Genomic DNA, 24,876 nt, shown 5'->3' on the forward strand with positions numbered 1-24,876 from the left:
TATGCTGTAAAATAAATAATATGTGGATGGGGACAAAGACGGTAGGGCAAGCAGTAGCTATATAAGGACTGCCCCTCTCCTAATGCAATAGCTGTCATGGGAACTGTATGATCATACAGCACAGTTACAGATTAACTGTGTAACAACTCCCAAATGTGAGCTTAGCTCAAATACTGCTGACTTTTAACATCAAACACTCTGCAGTGGGACATTCCCACCTAGATACCCTCATAATCTTAATGTGACATGATCCCATTTTATGGATGGATACATAGAGAGACTGATAGATTTTAAAACCTCTTAAAAATTACACCCTCAGCATGGTATATGTTACATGAATTAAAAGAATACTAAGAAGGTTTTCAATTTTGTAGAAATTTTTGTTATATAAGTGTGATTAGAGGAGGAGGGTTTTTTTCATATATTTTTTGCTCTGCTTTTACATCATGTGTAAATGTTATTGCTTTGGCCAACTTTGTTTTTCTTTTCAGTCATTTGCTTCTTCTCCAGGTTTTGCTTAAATGCGGTGTCTGAGTTAGGAAGCTAAAAGCCTCAAAGTGGTGCTGTCCCCAACATAGGGACCAGCAGGTGTTAAAAGGAAGCAGGTCTCTGTGACGCAACTGAATGCTAAATTCATTTGCGATGCAAATTTGACCAAGATTTAAGGTTAGAAAATTATTCTAGTCTTGTTCATGGCAGCAACATAATTTCATATCAGCACACTCACCCTATCACCGCTGGTAGCCTTTGATAACAAGGCATGGGCAATATAATTGTGCAAGGTTTTGGTGATAAGATACTATTATTGAGCATAACACAAATTTTTATCTTTATGACCCAGAATTACTTTCATTAAAGGAGTACTTTCGTCAAATGTTGAAAAATTCAGTCACAACATTGGCTGGTTATTACACAATTAATGTGGCAATGTGAACAGAACATTGTCCTGAACTCTTTCCTTCCATTTATATTTAATTAATACTTATTGAATGCCTAGCATGTACCAGTGACAATGTTAAACACTTAACATGCAGCCTTTTTTAAAATTCTCACATCAACCCTATGATGTCAGTAGTGTTATCATCTTATTTTACAGATAAGGAAACTGAGGTCCAAGGTTATACAGCAACAAAGTAGTGGTTCCAGGATTCTGCCTCCCCTGTTTAGTTTCTCGCTGTTCTAATCTGCTTCCCAATATCCCCCACTGTTTCCCAAAGGAGAGTTTTGTGCAGTGTCAGGAACTGAGCTTTGGATGGGCCATTTTATCCCATTTTAGCTATAACTATAAAGGATTTGTTCACCTCCAGCTGTTCACATTTCTTGTGACCTGAGAAAATTGGGATGTTCCAGATACAACAGTAAACTTGGGCTACTCCATCAAGAGCCTAGCAGTCTAAGTTATTCCTGCTGTGGAAAAATAGGAAGATTTTTGTGAAGCTTAATCTTCAGGGCCCTTTACTTTCTTGACCCTGGGAGGTCTCAGGGAGATGTTCATGTGATGATTTGCAAATTTTCAAATTAATTTATTTTAACTGCAAACAATTAAGACTATCATCCCTTTCCACTCCAACTTCCTCTCCATCATACTTTCCTATGTATTTGGTGATACGGAAGCAGCTATGGGCATTTTGAGATCCAGCTGAGGGAAAGTTGAGATGTAAATTCACTTAACATGGGTTTACTGTGGCTTCCAGAGACTTCTGTATATACATATGTTTGTGCATTGCTAATGATCCTGGTGCAGGAATGGCTGCCAGGAATGACAGAATGATGGTTCATCTGCAGGAAAGTACAAATCCAAAGGTTTTATTTTGGTTTAAGTATAAGAGTAGTGGAGAAATTAGGTTTGAAAATTCAGAGCTAGAAACTAGTCAATGGAAAAATTTCTAATTATCAGATATGTAGAATTGTAATAAGAAGAACTAATTCTCATCAATGACTAATCAAAGCTGAAGTGTTCTGTCATAAACATAATAATACAGCATATACAATTATAAATGAACATTTTTATGGACTAGGGCAAAAAAGAATTCATGAAAATCTCTGTATTTTTAAGGTGCAAACTTGAAGCAGTACTACAAAAAATATATATAACTGTATGTGAAGTAATATGTTTTTATAAATTCCAATGTATTAGGTCAAATCCTCCACGATGCACTGTCCTGATGAAAACCAGAGGTTCCAGATGAAATGACAAGAAAAACTGCTACTAATACAACAAAAACACCCTGAAGAGACAAGTGTTTCTATGACCAATTTCCTACACATAATTTGTTCAATACATGTTGATATGGGAGGGGGGCAGGGAAGTGCTGGGTAGAGAAGGGTGGGTCCTTGGCTAGGACTCCACCCCCGGGCCTGTACCCACGGACTTAGGTGAGGACAGGCATTTCTGTTTTCGTGCTCAAATGTTGCATTTTCCAAGACCACCCTGGCCTGCCACGTCCCCATTCTGTGCCTATAAAACCCCTGAGACCCTAGCAGGCAGAGTCACAAGCAGCTGGACATCGAGAGGAACACACCAGTGAAAGAGCACACTGACAGGCACCGGCAGATGCCAGGAGGCCACTGACCAGCGGAATGATGCAGAATTTGGCTCGGGATGGTCAGAGGAGAACGTGGCTGCTGGGTGGGCTGACTCCAGGGGAAAGCCACCTTCCCACTCCATCCCGCTTCTGGCCTCCCCATCCACCTCGCCAAGAGCTACTACCACTCAATAAAAACCCTTGTACTCACTCTCCAAGCCCATGTGTGATCTGATTTTTCCAGTACACTAAGGCAAGAACCCAGGATATGTAAAGCCCTCTGTCCTTGTGATAAGGCAGAGGGTCTAATTGAGCTGACAAACACAAGCCACCTACACACAGCTAAACTGAAAAAGCACACTGTAACACACACCCACTGGGGCCTCAGGAGCTATAAACACTCAACCTCAGACACTGCTGTAGGGTCAGATCCCCACGACCTGCTCTTCTGCACATGCCCCGCTAGAAGTTTGAGCAGCGGGGCACCGAAGAAGCAAGCCACACCCCCATCGCACACTCTGTGAGGGGGATAAGGGAACTTTTCCCGTTTCAATGTTATGTACTTAAGTAGCCCATTACGTTGTATGTAATGAACAATTCTAAAATATGTTTTTCCCCTCTTTTGTATTTTTTAGCTTCAAATTACTTTTATTTTTTTCTCAAAATTATTGAGCATTCCAAAATTCAAATCCATCAGAAATAAAGTAACCTGATAGAAGTCAAAAACATAAACGAAAAGAAAATATTTGTGATATTCATTAGCTGTTTTTTATTGTAGTTTGTTTTAATTTCTTTTATCATTCTAAATAAATATTTGTTTTCAGATTTAATTTTCTACTTGTAATGTTATATTCTTTTTCTTTTAGAGGGTCCTGCCAAATTAAGTTTTAGGCCACACAAAACCTAGATCTGCCGTTGAATGAAACCAACTCCAAAAACAACCTCCTACTGGAACCTAAAATGATGCTTCCAAGATATATCAAAACAAAATTGGGGCTAAATGGCCTCCTTTTGGTTTTGCCTTCTATAAAGGATGTATCAAAGTTATGATTCTTCTTCTTCAATATCTTGGGGAGTATTTAGTGAAATATTTCCTTCTGTTTTTATTTATAACTTCTCTCTGTTTACCCCAAACGTCCCCATCTTGTCTTCAGACACATTGAACCAATTACAATATTGTACTCAAAATTGCTCCTCCCTTTGGCCAGTTATTTAGTTTTGTGAATCTGATTCTCTCTTCCGTTAGGATAGAATATGGGTGATATTCAGCTAGTATGAACCATGATGATCATGCAGTTGATTAACTATAGAAACAATCTTAGTGGATTGCAAATAGCTGCTGTCCTAACACCTTGAGTGGCTCCTCCCACCTCTCCAGTCAATCTGGCCCTTCTTTTTATAAATGTATGCATTCCCCTAACCTCTGACCTCAAAACCTTTCTGGTAATGTTTTACTCAGCTAGTCAGCTTTTGCTTTACAAAATTTTGTATTGGCATTGCTGGAAATTCTCATGGAATCCCTAGTCTTTTCTAGAAATCTGACTCATTTTATTTTCCTCTAAGATAATTTATTTTTTCTGCCTATATAACTAGCATATATTGTCCTTGCCCTTGTTCTTCACAATTTGTAATAAAGCACTTTTCCATTCCATCTGAGACCCAAAGTGTTCTTCCCCAAGATCTATATTATATGGCCATATTCTAATCTTACAATCATCTTTCTTCTGGAAAGACTATGGTTCTGATTTATAGAATTAACTAATTTGCTCATGTCTCTTTGCCTTCTTTCCTGACTAACTATCCTGAAACACATTTGCCAATTGGCTATCCACCAACATTTAAACTTCCCCTGGCAGAGAATTGTATTATTGCTGGGCAATATTTCCCATCCCCTTTTGCATCTCAGTGAGGCTGTATGGTTACTTCTTGTCAATGTAATATCAAGAGGAGTGGTAAGTATGACTTCTGGGACAACTGGCATAAGGTACACCTTCTCCATGATCTTTTACCTCCTTTCACTAGCTGAATCAGAAAACTCTGAGGTCCTTACTGACCTCTTACTGATGGTAGAGTCACCCCGTGGAAGGAGCCTTGCTCTCTGAACCATTACGTAGAGGAAAAACTCATGCCTACCTGAAATACCTGCAATGGATTGTTACAAGGAGGAAAAGTAAATTTCTATTGTGTTAAGCCCTGAAATGTAAGAGTTTACTTGTAATAGCTACTAACTTTATCTAAATTCATTGTTGAGGCTTTTCTAACTTTTACCTTTTGTTCTAGCCAATATTTGGGCAGGTTTCATTAACAGTCGTGTGTCATGGATGCTGGACATAATTACCTCAACAGCCTTACATCTAGTCCTAGACAATTTTCATCTCTTATTTGGAGACCTTTATTCTATTTTATCTTATTTCAAGCTGTATTTCCAATGTCAGATATTTTAAGGATAGAAGGACTTGACATTTCAAATATCGATGACCAATCAAGTCCTTTCTGCTTTTAATTTTTTATTTTGTCACCTGTTTCACTTATTCTTCAAGGGATGGCTGCCATCAATGATCCCATACCAGGAGGGTGATTTTTTACCATATTAAAACACCTTCAAACCACAGTAGTAACAACAGACTTAATTTTCATTAAGAGCCAAAGAGAGTCTCTCCCTTGCCTTTAGTAATTTGAATATTTGGCAGTAACTCAGCTGTTTAGATATTCAGCATAGCCCTTTTTCTTCTAATGGTTACAGGAAGCTATGATTAATGCCCCAAAGGTATTAACACTACACTTGTTCCTTTCTGCAAACCAGTCCAATCCAGATATGTGAGACAGAAGAGGACTGCCTGGACAGGTTAATCACCAAAAAGATTACCTTCACCTACATAAGTCATAGAGCAAAGTGTAATACTGGCTTCATCTCTCAGGCATGGCCATGTTCCAATACCTTACTCTTGGAAATCTGGCCTCACCATTTGATATCAAACTTGGTGTACAGGCGGTGCTAATGGAATTTTCCTACCAGCCAACTGTGCCTTTAAGGGAGACAGGATTGATGTGAGATCTTACAAGCTTTCATTATCATCCAGTGCTTGTGTCACATAGCTGCCCTTCCCTACTTCTCAGCCCTCCAAAAGGCACAATGTCTTCCATCAGGCAAAAGTGACACCACAACATTCATTATAGGAAGTAAGAGACATTCATCACTGGAATATTTTAGCAAATGAATCACAACAGACTGATAGCATAACTCATGTTCTAAGGCCAAGAACAAGAATTGCATAGTTTATTTTAAGACAGCAGAAGAGTAAAAAACAGATTGAAAAACATATGATACCCTCTCCAGCTCAGAGCTCTACAAACAGCAGTGGCGTTTGCAAAGTTCTATGTATCTTCTCAAATGTGGTTTCAGTTTTAATGTGTGTTGACATCTTTGTGTGCAGAACTAACTGGAGGAACAACAGTTTGTGCTTTTTTTCCCTTCTTGCTACAAGGGTGAGAACAGGGAAAGAACCAAACGATCTGTGTTTACTTTGAGCAGCCATACAACATGCATGGACACTAAGATATGGTTTTCCTTCAAGTATTCCAAATTAGCATAATGAAAACATGCTTATCCCTCGAGCCATTGGATGCGTATAATGCAGAAGAGATGCAGTAATGGAGTTGCCTTATATGCTCCTCTGAAGCAGAAGCAAGTGAAAGAGACAAGTAAGATGATTAGAAAAACTTTGACTTTCTAAAACAAATAAGCAGTAAATGAACTGATTGAGTGCAAAACTTCACAGAACCACACAAAGAACTGGAGCTTCAAACTGTAACTTTAAAAATAGTAGGGTGAAAAATTAAGGGGCTCTAACATGAAACAAATTTAGGAAGAAAGAGAAAGCAACAGCATGCCAAGAACTATACTGATTAGGAAGTAGGCAATTTAATTTCTTCAGGATAGTAAATCTCCAACATGAATTAATTTGCTTCATGCTGAGTCCTGCTGGTTTTTCTTCTTCCCTCAATCACTGTTTATTTCACAAAATCAGCACTCACCTATCTTCTTTGATTATTTAATTTCAGGAGGATTTTCCTTTCACAAAACAGTTAGCACAGTTAAACCCGGCTCTCCATGTAATGTGTAAACATATTACAATGCCCTCCCTAAGTGTGAGGATTATTTATTTCCTCTTGGAGACAACATTGTTTCAATGCTCTACTTCCCCGCCAGTACAATCTCTCAGTGACAATCCTGAATCTACTTCCCACTGCGTGCATCTTTCATTGACATTTACCAAATGCACAGGCTCTGATACAAAATCAGGAATGCAGTATTCAAACCATGACATAAACTCCTATTTTTAAAGGAGAGGTGGGTCATGGGCTATGGCTGATGGAACTAGTAAATAATGCACAAAATGGCATTTTAAAATGAAAACTGGTATGGATTTCTTCATTACTAACATCTCTATGGATGTCTAAGCTCTTCTGAGTTTTCATTGTATGCATATGGGTCAGCATAAAAATGAAGGTTTATTAGGATTCAAGGCCATGACATTTTAAAAAATGAGGCTGGTATCTCAACGGATATCTCTGGGCAGAATATTTAAATAAAGATAATTTGAAATGTGGTACAAACATTTTGAAACAAATAACTAAAGATCCTCTAAAAACGGCCACATTGTTTTTCACTTTGCTTCAAGGACAAGCATGATGCATATAACCTTTTCCTTTTATCTTTCTTTCAGCTTCTTACTGCTTCTGATTAGTGACCTCAATTGAGACTCATTGCTCATTGCAAAGACTGCTAATGGATTGTTTGAGCCTGAATGTGTTAGGATGGAATATTTCTTCTTCTCAGATTCAAGGCCAGTTTTTTTCCACCCCGAGTCCATTCTACCCAGAGTTCTAGAGGATGATGGTCAGGTTATTCAAGATAATGATTATGTTTTCTAGATGATTTAAAATGAAGTTCAACTTTTATTATCTTCCCTATAATGATATTTGTAGTCTTTATGTTCAATAACAAGCTGTCAGGCCGCCGCAATTTAAGCCAAGGCATTTTCTTATCAAAACCCATCACAGAAAAAGATACAATCATGAAACCACAGATTCTTGTAGCTCTTCACAGTGAACTTTATGAATAACCTCTTGGATTATTAGCCGATTGTGATTACATTTATATTATTTGCTTACATGCTTTGTCACTTTAGAGCCCTGAAAACCCTGTTCATTGTTGCTAGGAGATGGGTGGCTATGGCAACAGTGTGGGTCAGAGCCAGATGGAATGCCTAAAGCATAATCAGGTTTAGGCTCTTTTTTGATCTCCAAATGACTCCATGGCAGTCCTGAGCACGGAAGCCCCAAATCACTGCCTCTTCAGCTTGTTTCAAAAGGTATGCCACATGGTTTCTCCTCACACATCAGCTCTCCCCATTAACAAGTGTCTTTCTGGTGCTTAACTAGACACCAAGAGTTGTCTGAAAAAGAAAAAAGCTGGATAACAAGGGGGATTATCACTATTTAACTGTGTTTTCATACTGTTATTAATTTAGTTCAGATCTAGTGCCATATGCTTCTCTTCATCATTCCACTGAACTCCTAGTGACTTTCATGGAAGTTCCACACAAAGAATGAGGGCGACATATGGTTCTAATAGTGGTTTGTTCATTCCTCTAAGATTGATGGGTATTTTAAAGACATTAATCATTATATTTAAGACACCCTTTAATTTCTTCAGAAGGCCGGATCTTCACTGATCTATAGGAGTCCTTACCACACAGCCATACCTACTTTGCTTTTCTTTTAAAACTTGGCATCAAGAGAAAAATATTGACATGTTCCTTTTATAATAAAGTAAAAATGTAACAAATTAAAGTTATAAATAACGGTAGGAATTTATCTATTATTCTAAAAATAACTTGTTTATTGGACCACAAAAGTCCTAAGCAATTTATTCATCATTTTCATTGTGTCTTTCTTCCTCAAGAAATTCCCCCTCTTACCTACAACAAATCCACACTCTGGGCCTCGTCATCTTCCACCTGGACCCCATCAATCCAGCCAGCATAATTTATTCCCCTATACAAATCTTTCCTCTGATCAGATCAGAAGAATTATCTCATTACCTCTCCCTTCCTAGTCTCACCCCTTGCAACTATTCCCTCACACAGATTATCTCTGTTTCTGTATCTTTGCTCCTGCCATGTCCTAAAATGCCTTTTTCCATCTTGAATACTCATATTTGTTCAAATATTTATCAGGTACCCTCTAGGTACCTGGCCCCTGTGCTAGGTGCTAGTATCTAAAAAGAGCATAATGAGAGCTCCACACTATCTAACAAGGGTAACGGATTCATAAAATTTAACAATGGATGTTGTTTTTGAAGTCACTTCTTTACTACATGCAAGACTCATTTAGACACTATTCCTTATTTAGTGCTCATAATAACCCTATGTCGTTATTATCATTCACAACCAACAGATGAAGGTACTCAGGCTCAAGAGTGTAAAGGATTTGCCCAAGGTCAAAGGGCCCAGTAGCAGCAAAATGAGATTGGAACCGAGGTCTGTCTTACTTCAAAAATGATACCAATTACTCTATTGTTGATGAGATATTTCAATAATGTAAATGTGTATTATTCCAGGCTAGAAGCCACTAAGGGAGACAGTGATCAGCTCCATTTGGGAGGGCCAGGGAGGAGTTCCTAGGGACAAGGATGAAGTTAACTTATAAATAAGGAGTTTGACAGTGAACATAGTAGAAAAAGGATGTTTTAGGACAGGAGATAAATGATAAACTTAGAACTTAAAGCCCTTTTTAGCGTCTTTTGATATCAATCCTCTCCGTTCTCCCATTTTCCTTTCTCAAAGTGCAAGTCAATATCTACCACTTCCATAATGCTGCTAATCTGCGTGTTAACCCTTGTTCATCTCTTTCTCTTCTAAACCCTGATGCCACTTGTTTTGCAGCAGCCCCTTACACCTTTATCAGATACTGTCTTGTGCTGCTCTCAGTTTTCTGGACCATACAAACGTGGAGGGCAACGGTCACACCTTTGATCTATTTTGTATCTTCCAAAGCTGTGTCAGAAACATAGTAGATGATCCATGCATGCCACTTCTTGGCCATAACTCTTCACATCTGTGTTTGGCTTTATAGTTTGTAAATTCTTTCATTTATGTAGTCTTCTTAGATCCTCAAGATAACTCAGTGAAGTATGCTTGCTTGCTGTTTTTAATCTCAACAGATTTAAGGAAATGGTAATTGAATAGGTAATTGCAAAACCCAGGGTCACCCAGGTGATAAATGATACATCCAGGAAAAGAATGTGTTCTCTCCCCTATGCAAATGATTGATAGGTGGATTGACTTCCATGCTTTAGCAGATGTGTCAAATTTCACATCTGCATTAACACTTCTAATCCTGTAACGTAATTCTGTCTTTTTATAGATGTCAAACTGGTTTTATCTCAGAAAAGGGAACTGCAAAATACTTTACTTATGCTATCAAACCATTTTGATAGTTGAACCTTGAGCAAAAAAACAGATTTTTGAAATTGTGTGTAAAGTAGCATAGTGGCTAGTCTCATTCACATGAGATTCCTGGAAGAACCAGATTAACAAGCTTCATACTGACTGTAAACAGCAGGTGAGTATTTCTCAGCCATCTGCTGACTTATCCAGTTGAGAGCCCTTGAGAAAGTCACTAACATGATCATGAATGGCATGAATGGTCCTGTGCATTAATCAAAGACTGCAGAGAAGTAACCAAATTAGGCTCTCCCTACTGAAAGCTGGGTGCATTGCCAAAGCCCAGAGGGAGGGTACAATATAGGATAAAACGTCTCCTTTATTCAATGCAAAACTTGCTTTTCCTAAAATGAAAATGACTCTCAGCTAGTGGCCCTAAGACTATCCACTAGCTGTAGTGTGTGTTCACAAACACACTTCCTGAGTGAAGGCAGGAGTCCTAAGTAAGACCTTTACAGGGCCTTCTTGGCAAAACACTGTTTTATACCATTAGAAGTGAAACCTGAAATTTCCTTGACATCTTTAACTAGTAAGCCAGCAGGTAAACATGTTATAAAGCATTCCCTGAGTCTCAGAGGGCTTCTTGGATCTTCCATCTAGCCTTCTCTTCTGCCCCTGACCCAGAGACAATTCTCTAACACTGACCACTGGGACAGAATTCAAAGGAGGTATATAAGTTCCACTTACTGGTGATTTTGTTTAGCAGTGTGTCTGCATTTAACACTTTCTGCCCCCATTCCCTTCCTTCTCTGTTCACATTATTCTGCACCTGCTGTTCTATCTAGCCAATATATCAATTTCAGAGGAGGAATTTGTTGTGGACATTATTTTTTTTTTTTTTTTTAGACTGAGTCTCACACTGTCACCCGGGCTGGAGTGCAGTGGTGTGATCTTGGTTCACTGCAACCTCCGCCTCCCAGGTTCAACCAATTCTTCTGCCTCAGCCTCCTGAGTAGCTGGGATTACAGGAGCCAGCCACCACACCCAGGTAATTTTTTGTATTTTTAGTAGAGATGGGGTTTCACTATGTTGACCAGGCTGGTCTCGAACTCCTGACCTCGTGATTCACCTGCTTTGGCCTCCCAAAGTGCTGGGATTACAGGCGTGAGCCACCATGCCCAGCCCAGGCCTTTTGTTTAAATCTCCCTACAGCCCCCTCTCCAGAATCTTGGTGCACTACTTTATGTATAATGTATGTTTATAATATTACATAAATAATATTCACTAAAGGTAAGACTGTATTTAATTGAGGGGAAAGAAAAATAAAATTAATTAAAATTGGTTTTTAAAAGTATGAAAAATATCCAAACTCACTAGTAGACGACAAAAAAAGTCGTCTTTTATAGTAGACAAAAAAGTTATATACAACTTTTCCCCTATATACTTGGCAAAGATTTTTAAATTTCTTTTTTCCTTCTTTTTAAATTTATTTTTTATTTTGTAATGTGACTTCTCAGTAGTACATGCAAGAGTACCATGACCCAGGACTGCAAAAGTCACTCTATAAGTAAATTGCCAGAAGTTATTCAATCTTGATCAAATTCTTAACGGCATGCTCTTCTTGGTTTCATCACCAGATACCTGCCCCAGAAATCTCACATCTTATCCTGGACTTTGTCACAACAGCTTTCTAATTTTCACCTGTTCCAGTCTCTTTTGATTCTGGTGGTGATTTATTCCTCTCTACTGGAGTTCTCAGCCATCTAGTCCATACAAACTGCACCAAAACACAAGAGAGATCAGAGCCCTGCTTTGTACATGGCCCGCTCCCCCGTCCATTCCAGTTTCCTGCCCTCTACCGGCCATGACGGTCATCACAGTGCCCTCCTCATTCCTAACTTTTAAATACACTTGAGACTGCCTGATTAATCTTGCACTAAGAAAAACAAAACAAAACAAACAAAAAACAAAAACAAAACACTCACATACAATGTTTTTAATGCTTGAAAAGTACCGGAACAATTATTTTTTCAACCAATGTAACCCAGCTGTGGGATATTTTGGGGATGGGGGTGGCAGGGAGAGGAGGGGTGAAAATCCTCCTGTATCCGCAAATAAGTTATTGGCAGAAAGGCATTAACGTGACTTACAAAGACTTCAATTAGTTCTCAAAATACCTCTTTCTTACACTGCCTTCTCTGCAATTTTTTTTCAATGAAGAATACATTGTGTTCTTCCTTGGAAGGCCACGGAAGCAAGAAATGAGATGAAAGCCGCACACGTAGTGTGCATCCATGTTACCTTGGAAATTATTGAACGTGCTTCTCCCCGAGTTTCCTTTCCTTTGAGTTTCAAGCTGTTATAAATGTTACTTTCCATAGACTACTAAGGATCTCTTTAAAGTGACCTGTCCATTTTCAAATCATCAAACCTATTTTTTAAAGATGGCAGGAATATTTTGTCACAGCATTTAAAAATACATCTTGATAGAACTATTATAGTAGCGTGCATGGCTGAGTTTTCTAAATTGCATTCTGCAAGTCTCATTTTTATTTATGTCAAATTGAAAATACAAATTGTAAATACAAATGAAACTTCTGTGGTCTGAATGTTTGTGTCTTTCCAACACTCTTAAGTTGAAATTCTAACCCCCAAAAAAACTTACCACGGGAGGAGCCAAGATGGCCGAATAGGAACAGCTCCGGTCTACAGCTCCCAGCGTGAGCAACGCAGAAGACAGGTGATTTCTGCATTTCCATCTGAGGTACCGGGTTCATCTCACTAGGGAGTGCCAGACAGTGGGCGCAGGTCAGTGGGTGCACGCACCATGCGCGAGCCGAAGCAGAGTGAGGCATTGCCTCACTCGGGAAGCGCAAGGGGTCAGGGAGTTCCCTTTCGGAGTCAAAGAAAGGGGTGATGGACGGCACCTGGAAAATCGAGTCACTCCCACCCGAATACTCCGCTTTTCTGATGGGCTTAAAAAACGGTGCACCACGAGATTATATCCTACACCTGGCTCGGAGGGTCCTACGCCCACGGAGTCTCGCTGATTGCTAGCACAGCAGTCTGAGATCAAACTGCAAGCGGCAGCTAGGCTGGGGGAGGGGCGCCCACCATTGCCCAGGCTTGATTAGGTAAACAAAGCAGCAGGGAAGCTCCAACTGGGTGGAGCCCACCACAGCTCAAGGAGGCCTGCTTGCCTCTATAGGCTCCACCTCTGGGGGCAGGGCACAGACAAACAAAAAGCAGTAACCTCTACAGACTTAAATGTCCCTGTCTGACAGCTTTGAAGAGAGCAGTGGTTCTCCCAGCACGCAGCTGAAGATCTGAGAACCGGCAGACTGCCTCCTCAAGTGGGTCCCTGACCCCTGACCCCTGAGCAGCCTAACTGGGAGGCACCCCCCAGCAGGGGCATACTGACACCTCACACGGCAGGGTATTCCAACAGACCTGCAGCTGAGGGTCATGTCTGTTAGAAGGAAAACTAACAAACAGAAAGGACATCCACACCAAAAACCCATCTGTACATCACTGTCATCAAAGACCAAAAGTAGATAAAACCACAAAGATGGGGAAAAAACAGAACAGAAAAACTAGAAACTCTAGAAAGCAGAGCGCCTCTCCTCCTCCAAAGGAACGCAGTTCCTCACCAGCAGTGGAACAAAGCTGGGTGGAGAATGACTTTGACGAGCTGAGAGAAGAAGGCTTCAGACGATCAAATTACTCTGAGCTACGGGAGGACATTCAAACCAAAGGCAAAGAAGTTGAAAACTTTGAAAAAAATTTAGAAGAATGTATAACCAGAATAACCAATACAGAGAAGGGCTTAAAGGAGCTGATGGAGCTGAAAACCAAGGCTCGAGAACTACGTGAAGAATGCAGAAGCCTCAGGAGCCGATGCGATCAACTGGAAGAAAGGGTATCAGCGATGGAAGATGAAATGAATGAAATGAAGCGAGAAGGGAAGTTTAGAGAAAAAAGAATAAAAAGAAATGAGCAAAGCCTCCAAGAAATATGGGACTATGTGAAAAGACCAAATCTACATCTGATTGGTGTACCTGAAAGTGATGGGGAGAATGGAACCAAGTTGGAAAACACTCTGCAGGATATTATCCAGGAGAACTTCCCCAATCTAGCAAGGCAGGCCAACGTTCAGATTCAGGAAATACAGAGAACGCCACAAAGATACTCCTCGAGAAGAGCAACTCCAAGACACATAATTGTCAGATTCACCAAAGTTGAAATGAAGGAAAAAATGTTAAGGGCAGCCAGAGAGAAAGGTCGGGTTCCCCTCAAAGGAAAGCCCATCAGACTAACAGCGGATCTCTCGGCAGAAACCCTACAAGCCAGAAGAGAGTGAGGGCCAATATTCAACATTCTTAAAGACAAGAATTTTCAACCCAGAATTTCATATCCAGCCAAACTAAGCTTCATAAGTGAAGGAGAAATACAATCCTTTACAGACAAGCAAATGCTGAGAGATTTTGTCACCACCAGGCCTGCCCTAAAAGAGCTCCTGAAGGAAGCACTAAACATGGAAAGGAACAACTCGTACCAGCCGCTGCAAAATCATGCCAAAATGTAAAGACCATCAAGACTAGGAAGAAACTGCATCAACTAACGAGCAAAATAACCAGCTAACATCATAATGACAGGATCAAATTCACACATAACAATATTAACTTTAAATGTAAATGGACTAAATGCTCCAATTAAAAGACACAGACTGGCAAATTGGATAAAGGGTCAAGACCCATCAGTGTGCTGTATTCAGGAAACCCATCTCATGTGCAGAGACACACATAGGCTCAAAATAAAAGGATGGAGGAAGATCTACCAAGCAAATGGAAAACAAAAAAAGGCAGGGGTTGCAATCCTAGTCTCTGATAAAACAGACTTTAAACCAACAAAGATCAAAAGAGACAAAGAAGGCCATTACATAATGGTAAAGGGATCAATTCAACAAGAAGAGCTAACTATCCTAAATATATATGCACCCAATACAGGAGAACCAAGATTCATAAAGCAAGCCCTGAGTGATGTACAAAGAGACTTAGACTCCCACACATTAATAATGGGAGACTTTAACACCCCACTATCAATATTAGACAGATCAACGAGACAGAAAGTTAACAAGGATACCCAGGAATTGAACTCAGCTCTACACCAAGCGGACCTAATAGACATCTACAGAACTCTCCACCCCAAATCAACAGAATATACATTTTTTTCAGCACCACACCACACCTATTCCAAAATTGACCACATAGTTGGAAGTAAAGCTCTCCTCAGCAAATGTAAAGGAACAGAGATTATAACAAACTATCTCTCAGACCACAGTGCAATCAAACTAGAACTCAGGATTAAGAATCTCACTCAAAACCGCTCAACTACATGGAAACTGAACAACCTGCTCCTGAATGACTACTGGGTACATAACGAAATGAAGGCAGAAATAAAGATGTTCTTTGAAACCAACGAGAACAAAGACACAACATACCAGAATCTCTGGGATGCATTCAAAGCAGTGTGTAGAGGGAAATTTATAGCACTAAATGCCCACAAGAGAAAGCAGGAAAGATCCAAAATTGACACCCAAACATCACAATTAAAAGAACTAGAAAAGCAAGAGCAAACACATTCAAAAGCTAGCAGAAGGCAAGAAATAACTAAAATCAGAGCAGAACTGAAGGAAATAGAGACACAAAAAACCCTTCAAAAAATTAATGAATCCAGGAGCTGGTTTTTTGAAAGGATCAACAAAATTGATAGACCGCTAGCAAGACTAGTAAAGAAAAAAAGAGAGAAGAATCTAATAGACGCAATAAAAAATGATAAAGGGGATATCACCACCAATCCCACAGAAATACAAACTACCATCAGAGAATACTACAAACACCTCTATGCAAATAAACTAGAAAATCTAGAAGAAATGGATAAATTCCTCGACACATACACTCTCCCAACACTAAACCAGGAAGAAGTTGAATCTCTGAATAGACCAATAACAGGATCTGAAACTGTGGGAATAATCAATAGCTTACCAACCAAAAAGAGTCCAGGACCAGATGGATTCACAGCTGAATTCTACCAGAGGTACAAGGAGGAACTGGTACCATTCCTTCTGAAACTATTCCAATCAATAGAAAAAGAGGGAATCCTCCCTAACTCATTTTATGAGGCCAGCATCATTCTGATACCAAAGCCTGGCAGAGACACAACAAAAAAAGAGAATTTTAGACCAATATCCTTGATGAACATTGATGCAAAAATCCTCAATAAAATACTGGCAAAACGAATCCAGCAGCACATCAAAAAGCTTATCCACCATAATCAAGTGGGCTTCATCCCTGGGATGCAAGGCTGGTTCAATATACGCAAATCAATAAATGTAATCCAGCATATAAACAGAGCCAAAGACAAAAACCACATGATTATCTCAATAGATGCAGAAAAAGCCTTTGAGAAAATTCAACAACCCTTCATGCTAAAAACTCTCAATAAATTAGGTATTGATGGGACGTATTTCAAAATAATAAGAGCTATCTATGACAAACCCACAGCCAATATCATACTGAATGGGCAAAAACTGGAAGCATTCCCTTTGAAAACTGGCACAAGACAGGGATGCCCTCTCTCACCACTCCTATTCAACATAGTGTTGGAAATTCTGGCCAGGGCAATTAGGCAGGAGAAGGAAATAAAGGATATTCAAGTAGGAAAAGAGGAAGTCAAATTGTCCCTGTTTGCAGATGACATGATTGTATATCTAGAAAACCCCATTGTCTCAGCCCAAAATCTCCTTAAGCTGATAAGCAACTTCAGCAAAGTCTCAGGTTGCAAAATCAATGTACAAAAATCACAAGCATTCTTATACACCAGCAACAGACAAACAGAGAGCCAAATCAGGAGTGAACTCCCATTCACAATTGCTTCAAAGAGAATAAAATACCTAGGAATCCAACTTACAAGGGATGTGAAGGACCTCTTCAAGGAGAACTACGAACCACTGCTCAAGGAAATAAAAGAGGATACAAACAAATGGAAGAACATTCCATGCTCATGGGTAGGAAGAATCAATATCGTGAAAATGGCCATACTGCCCAAGGTAATTTATAGATTCAATGCCATCCCCATCAAGCTACCAATGACTTTCTTCACAGAATTGGAAAAAACTACTTTAAAGTTCATATGGAACCAAAAAAGAGCCCGCATCGCCAAGTCAATCCTAAGCCAAAAGAACAAAGCTGGAGGCATCACACTACCTGACTTCAAACTATACTACAAGGCTACAGTAACCAAAACAGCATGGTACTGGTACCAAAACAGAGATATAGATCAATGGAACAGAACAGAGCCCTCAGAAATAACGCCGCATATCTACAACTATCTGATCTTTGCCAAACCTGAGTAAAACAAGCAATGGGGAAAGGATTCCCTATTTAATAAATGGTGCTGGGAAAACTGGCTAGCCATATGTAGAAAGCTGAAACTGGATCCCTTCCTTACACCTTATACAAAAATCAATTCAAGATGGATTAAAGACTTAAATGTTAGACCTAAAACCATAAAAACCCTAGAAGAAAACCTAGGCAATATCATTCAGGACATAGGCATGGGCGAGGACTTCATGTCTAAAACACCAAAAGCAATGGCAACAAAAGACAAAATTGACAAATGGGATCTAATTAAACTAAAGAGCTTCTGCACAGCAAAAGAAACTACCATCAGAGTGAACAGGCAACCTACAAAATGGGAGAAAATTTTCGCAACCTACTCATCTGACAAAGGGCTAATATCCAGAATCTACAATGAACTCAAACAAATTTACAAGAAAAAAACAAACAAACAACCCCATCAAAAAGTGGGCGAAGGACATGAACAGACACTTCTCAAAAGAAGACATTTATGCAGCCAAAAAACACATGAAAAAATGCTCATCATCACTGGCCATCAGAGAAATGCAAATCCAAACCACAATGAGATACCATCTCACACCAGTTAGAATGGCAATCATTCAAAAGTCAGGAAACAACAGGTGCTGGAGAGGATGTGGAGAAATAGGAACACTTTTACACTGTTGGTGGGACTGTAAACTAGTTCAACCATTGTGGAAGTCAGTGTGGTGATTCCTCAGGGATCTAGAACTGGAAATACCATTTGACCCAGCCATCCCATTACTGGGTATATACCCAAAGGACTATAAATCATGCTGCTAGAAGGACACATGCACACATATGTTTATTGCGGCATTATTCACAATAGCAAAGACTTGGAACCAACCCAAATGTCCAACAATGATAGACTGGATTAAGAAAATGTGGCACATATACATATACACCATGGAATACTATGCAGCCATAAAAAATGATGAGTTCATGTCCTTTGTAGGGACATGGATGAAATTGGAAAACATCATTCTCAGTAAACTATTGCAAGAACAAAAAACCAAACACCGCATATTCTCACTCATAGGTGGGAATTGAACAATGAGATCACATGGACACAGGAAGGGGAATATCACACTCTGGGGACTGTTGTGGGGTGGGGGGGGATGGGGGAGGGATAGCATTGGGAGATACACCTAATGCTAGATGACGAGTTAGTGGGTGCAGTGCACCAGCATGACACATGTTTACATACGTAACTAACCTGCACAAAGTGCACATGCACCCTAAAACTTAAAGTATAATAATAATAAAAAAAAAGAAATTCTAACCCCCAATGTGATGGGTATTAGAAGGTGGGGATTTAGCGAATTATTGTCCTTATAAAAAGAAAGCCCAGAGAGATCCCTTGCCCCTTTCACCATGTGAGGACACAGTGAGAAGGCACCATCTGTGGACCAGAAAGCTCTCCCTCACCAGACAGTGAATCTGCAAACACCTTCATTTTGGACATCTCAGCATCCACAACAATGAGTAATGAATTTCTTTGTTTATAAACTACCCTAGTCTGTGGTAATTTGTTATAGCAGCTCAAATGGACTAAGATAGAACCCTTAAAAACCCAACTATCACATTACATACTTGTTACAAATTGTTTCCCCACTGCCATCATATACAAAGACAGATTAAGCTCTGAGTAAATTTCTGTAACCTTTCATTTTCCTATCCAATCACTGTTCACGATAATTATAAGCAAAGGGGATTACCTAAAGGCAGATAACCAGAGGGAAAATAAGCAAACCAAAAAGAGTGTATAATCTTCATATTAGATTGAATAATTTATAGTTAACAATATATTTTGTATTGTGTTTGTAGGTTAACGTTTTTATCTGATAAAATACAGTCCACTCTAAAATAGATAGCTACAGAAAATACATTTTTAAATTAGTAAGATTTTACTATTATTCACATTGATTTAGTGTAACTTAATGATTTAGGAGAAAAAATCACTTTATATTTTAAATTTTTTTGAAAATATTATACAAAATGGTCTTCATAGCACAAAAATGAGGTTTCAAATTGGTTTTGGTTCATAAAGATGGCTCAATTTTTACAAGTGGGCGCGTTTGTTGACCTGAACAAGAATTGGTTTTGATTCCCTTCACTATAGTTCTCAGGCATTTTTACTTTTGAGAATTCCAAGATGGTCTATGTATTTTCTTAGAAAATGAGGTTGGCAAATAAGTCACTAACTCAGTTTGTACACTGCAAATTGATAGAAAAGTAACAGTTTCTATTTATCACCTAATTTCCTCTTTAGTTTTCAATAAAATGAGAAAGTGAGCAGATTCATTCAGCAAAAGATTAAAATACATTCCCAAGTAGACCTACAGGAAAATCTAATTTATAGAAAATACAACATTAGCCTCTTTAATTCTTAAAAGACTAGCCATAATTTCAAATAGTCAGTTCACTGATGCATACTGATGCATACACATTTTTGGCTCAGGATATATGATTACTCACCTCATATGATTGTGTGGCTTGACTTTGGCTGGCTTACTTTCAATCGATGCAGAAACATTAATATCCAGAAGTTAGTTGGAGAGTAACATATGCCAACTAGGTATGAGGTAGTTTGTCAATAATCTTGTAACTTTCCACAATATAACCTCACCATCCTTTTATATTGACAGTTTTTGATTACAGAAATGAATTGAAATTTTTTTCTGAAGGCAATTCATCTTGGTTCTGCATACTAAAAACCAGCAAGGTAATGCGGTGCAAAGTTACATGCCACCTCATGATTAAAGGAGTTTAATTCAAAATGTCCAAAGCAAACTTTTAATAGCACAAACAAAATCATATGTTCAAATGTCATGGACTTTGACAACTTTTCTCTCCACCGCGCCAAGATAATGGACTTTGAAGCCACAGAGACATGGCTTCATCATTTGCTAACTGTGGGATCTTTGTGAAACTTACTTAACCTCCAGAACTTCATTTCCTTACTGGTAAAGTGGGGTGAAGGGTTCACAGAATTACTGGCAACTGTAAAATGAGCTAAAAAGATGAGGGGAGGCCTGAACCATTGCATGGCATATATGGACGCCTAGTAAATGTCAGTTTCACTTTCCTTATCTCCAAAATAGTTTAGTAATATGCCTTTAATTGTAATTTTGACCTTGCATTTTACATAAACCCCTAAGTCTGAGGTACTTTTACAATTTGGATACCAATCTTTCCAATAAAGTTGACTGCTATCTCTTCTGTGTAATTTCAACAGCAACAGAAAGTCCCCCTGACTTTAAAAGCATTTCTGTTTGCTCTGCTCATGCCTGAAGCTTCTTTTACCAAGAATAAAGGCATTTATTCTATAATTATAGATAAACTAAAAATATAAATTCCCTATAGAGAGATAACACCATGACTTAAATTCACACCAGCTTTTAGAGGACTGATAACAGAGAGTTTTCTTTGATTAATGGGGGGAGAGCAGAGGTGAACATGCAGGAGAAGTGCAATGTGGTAACCTGGGCCGGAAGAGAGTCCACAGAGGGAGGAAAATGATCTCAAAATAAGGACAAAGTCAAAGACAATTTTCAACAACCACACAAGTTTTTTCTCCAGACCAGACCCTGCAAAAGGAGATATGATTGACATCACAATGGCTTTTTCAGAAAACAACTTTTTGTCTAATAGTGGTAGAGAATCCAGTTTAAATTACAGGTGTACATTACTGATCAGACCAAGGCATTTATGATTGGAGATGGTAACACTAGACATATGTCCACAGTGGGATAGACTCTGCTCACAGGCGCTGCTGGTAGGTAGAGCGGTGTGTGTCTTTAACATTCACTTGGTGTTATCACTTGATGTTTCCAGACCTGATTTCCCCATGGTTTGAGGAATAAATAAACTATTGAGAGTAATTTAAAGAGAAGCCACAGAAAGTATTAAGTATCAAGGTTTTCAAACCAATTGGTGTTTCTAACCCCTTATCCTGTGGAATGGCTAGGGGTTCCACTGGATGCTCTAAAATTATTCTGGACACACCAAGCAGTCAACAACAACAACAAAGAAACAAAGGGAGGAAGAGTTTTTTTCTGTTTTCAGCCCAACATCAATGGCTCTTTGTGTCATGCTTCAGCCCAAGACATATAACCCGCTGCTTTTGTCAGGTCCATAGCCTAGTGGGAAAATATCAGGTGATTTAAGCAAATTCTGAAAGCACCAAACTGTCAGACTTGAGTATTTATGGTCTTTGATTGCAAACTTACAAAGAACCAAGACCATGTATATATTCTGAACCAGCATCCTATGCATATACAGGGATTATTAAACGATAATATTTTATTGTAGAAGGCATTTAAATGTCCTCTCTGACTGTCAGGCTAAGCTACTTAAACTGTAATGCACATTTTGCCTTCATTCTGAAGTCAGTGCCTTCCTGGTGGTAAAATATTCTTCCTCATACCTCCCTCACTGAAGTTAATAAAACCTTAGTCGTCCTTTAGAACGAGGCTAAATACAATTTCGTCTTAAAGCATTTCTCTGGTTATTCTGGGCAACACTTAAACTTCTTTTATAATTAAAGACAGTATGATGAGCTAGTACTTTACATTCTCATTTTTTTTCCTTGTGTTAGTCTTGATTTTAGAACCTTTTTCTCAGCTGTGTTGTCAGTTCACACAGTGAGGACCATGCCTTATCATTCTGATACCAAGCCCATTTCCATTTATTCTTATCTCATGGTATATGATTTTTTAAAGTAATTTGATTAATTGAAATTTTGTTAGATTATTAAAATCCACGTCACCATTTGTTAGAGACACAATATTGTGTCGCCCCAAAATTCATATTTTGAAACTCTAACCCCCTAGTGTGACTACATTCGGAGACAGGGCCTGTGAGGAGCTAGGAAAAGTTAAATGAAGTTGTAAGGGTGAGACCCTTATCTGATAGGACTGATGTCCTTATAAATGGAAAAAACACTGGAGCACTTCCTCTTCACCATATGCGCGAAGGTGGCCATCTGCAAGTCAGAAAGAGAACCCTCACCAGAAACAGACCCTGTTGATCCTTGATGTGGGAACTTTTAGCCTTCAGAACTGTCAGAAAATAAATTTCTGTTTTTTAAGCTACTTAGGCTCTAGTCTATGATATTTTGTTATGGTAGCCTAAGCCTACTAATACATCACTAAAATCTTAAAAAAAAAAAACAAAAAAAACGCCTGATTCAAGGAAGCAATATGCAAATCCAATAGACATGTTTTCAATTTAGAGAACGAACTGTGTTCACAGCCATAAGAAGTCCATTTTTTGTTTTAATAGTGCAAAGAAATAAAACATTTGCACAATTCTAGTGGAAACTTTTGCCTTGCACTTTCGGCAATGTAGTGGCAATCTTAGAAAAAGACCATAAAAAGAACTAAATAAATTCCTTATAAATTTAGAATGAAAAACGAAGTCAAAATAAATATTTTTAAAACAAAACCACTAATTTTAAAGTAATAAAAATCACTACATAATAGTTGCTTTGCTTAAAAACAACTTTATAGTAAAGCTCCTGTAAGCAGTGCCTCTCAGATGCTGGCATTAATCAACAAAGTCTAAGATTGCATTGGAGCCCCTAGCTTAACAGTTTTTGGCCACCAGTAGGGGGCAGCAAGGCACACCAGATCCCTCAGTGACACTTGAGGGAGGCTTGCCAGGTTAGCTAGGAAGTGTCTAGGAGGCATGGCAACATCAGATATGCAGAAAAAGAAATCCATACATCAGATGAGGCACTAGTAGGAGGAGATAGTGAGAATACACAGATCAAAATTTCATTCACGCCAATGGAAAGCATGGAGTGGAACTGAGATGTTTATGCTTCTAGAAATCGTATGTGTCAGCATCTCTTAATTCTACTAAATCTGACAAAATCATCCATAATGTTTAGAATTCTTCTGTCCTGATTTCTCACGGTTAAAACTAAGTGCTTTTTCTTTTCCTTCTACTCAATGCCTTTAAGCCTGCATGGAAAGTAGCTCCACAACATCTTAAAGAGTACATTGGCCTATAATAAAGGGTAGGTTGACTGTTTTTCTCCCCAGAAAAGAGAAGAATTTTCAGTATTCCATAATTGCAGAAAAATACTTTGGTCCAAAAGTAGACTAGTCTTGCCTATCAGAATGTTCCCAGAGAGCTAGGTCCTGAAAGAAATTAAACCTAGTTCTAAAAGATCTTGAGCATAAGAAAATTGGAACTGTTTGTTTAATTCCTTACTAGATATTACATTGACATGCCTTTAGAGTTACTATGCATTTGATAAATATAGGAAAAGACAGTAAATATTTTGCTGATTAGTCAAAAATATATGGGCTGATAGATTGATTTCCTCACTTCAGCCACAAAGTAAAGAACTTCCAGCCTTCCCAATTTATAGAGTAAATTTTAGAATGTTTCTGTGCAGAATGTTTTACAGAGAGTGATAACGAAAAGGAGCTCAGAGCTTATTTTCTGTAGGATGTATGTACAGCTCTGACTCAGACCTAAGTATGGAATAGAACACTCCTTGCTCTTTCTCCACTGAGCAAAGTCCAAATGTTGATCATGTTAGAAGAATCAACTTCTTCTAACGCAGGAGGGCACCATCCAATCTAATCTGTTGAGAATGAGAATTAACAAATTGGCAGAGGAAAGGCAAATGTGCTCTCTCTCCTTAAACTGGGACATTCATTTTCTCCTGCCCTCAGACATCAGTGCGCCTGGTTTTTGGATCTTCAAACTCAAACTGGGACTTATGCCATTGGCTCACCTGGTTCTGAGGCCTCTGGTTTTGGACCAGACCTATACCACTGGCTTTCTTGGCCTCTAGCTTACAGACAAGACAGCAGATTCTGGAACTTAGCCTCCATACTTGTGTGAGCCAATTCCTCATAATAAATCTTTGTCTATCGGTTTGTATATCTACGTACCTATCCCATTATTTGTTTCTCTGGAGAACCCTGAATAATACAAATATGCTACCTTTTCTGATTTCTTTTTTCTTTTTTTTTTTTTTTTGGTAGAAGGAAGGGCTTTATTCAGCTGGGAACATCAGCAAGCTACTGCCTTAAAATCCGAGCTCCCCGAGTGCACAATTTCTGTCCCTTTTAAGGGCTCACAACACTAAAGATTTCACATGAAAGGGTCGTGATTGATTTATTATTATTATTATTATACTTTAAGTTTTAGGGTACATGTGCACAACATGCAGATTTGTTATATATGTATACATGTGCCATGTTGATGTGCTGCACCCATTAACTGGTCATTTAGCATTAGGTATATCTCCTAATGCTATCCCTCCCCCCTCCCCCCACCCCACAACAGTCCCCGGTGTGTGATGTTCCCCTTCCTGTGTCCATGTGTTCTCATTGTTCAATTCCCACCTATGAGTGAGAACATGCGGTGTTTGGTTTTTTGTTCTTGCGAGAGTTTGCTGAGAATGATAGTTTCCAGCTTCATCTATGTCACTAAAAAGGA

This window comes from Pan paniscus, chromosome 4, assembly GCF_029289425.2.
Source record: "Pan paniscus chromosome 4, NHGRI_mPanPan1-v2.0_pri, whole genome shotgun sequence".
Lineage (NCBI taxonomy): Eukaryota > Metazoa > Chordata > Mammalia > Primates > Hominidae > Pan > Pan paniscus.